The sequence below is a fragment of the Neoarius graeffei genome, chromosome 24 (genome assembly GCF_027579695.1).
Source record: "Neoarius graeffei isolate fNeoGra1 chromosome 24, fNeoGra1.pri, whole genome shotgun sequence".
NCBI classification, from domain to species: Eukaryota; Metazoa; Chordata; class Actinopteri; order Siluriformes; family Ariidae; genus Neoarius; species Neoarius graeffei.
Window position 1 is genome coordinate 14,644,066 of NC_083592.1, and position 695 is coordinate 14,644,760.

The following is a 695-nucleotide window of genomic DNA, read 5'->3' on the forward strand; positions in this document are numbered from 1 at the left end:
TAATCGATAGCAGAGATAATCGATGTGCGGCGCTGTACGTAACAAGCGTTGAGCTCTACGTAAAATATCTGGAGAGCTCAGAGCCTGCTGGAGAGACGAGTAAAGCCATCTGGCCGCCATCTTACCACTCACATCGCGTGTATTTGTTTTATGTATTAAACCATCGCATCGATCAAATTTGCCCCAAGAAAAGTATTTCCTGACTTTTCCCCCTTTCATTACCTCCTCTTATTTTCTCATCTTTACCCACCTTCCTTACATATCTTTATGACACTCCCCTTCACTGTTATTGTTTTTTTTTCCTTTTCCAGTTCAGTCTCCGATCATTTTTGAATGGCTCTTTTAGCTGCTACTAGAGCGGCAGCTACAATTATCGACAGTCCATAATTATCAACACCTTTTCAGATTTACCAATAAAAACAATTTTACAAACATGAGTTTCAGTTACAACAGTTATTGATTAATTAATCAACCGGAAGACCCCCCTCGCTCTTTGATCTTGTCGTCTGACATACATGTCAACCTTTGGTCAATCAAACCTGTATAACCGACCTCCAAAATCCTTATTTCCCTTATAAAATCATTATAAGATGCAAATTAAAATAATTTACCTAAAATTTGAATGATAATTAACAATGATATATCCCAGTTACTTTTTATTCAATATTAATAACAATAAACCATCAGAATGAATA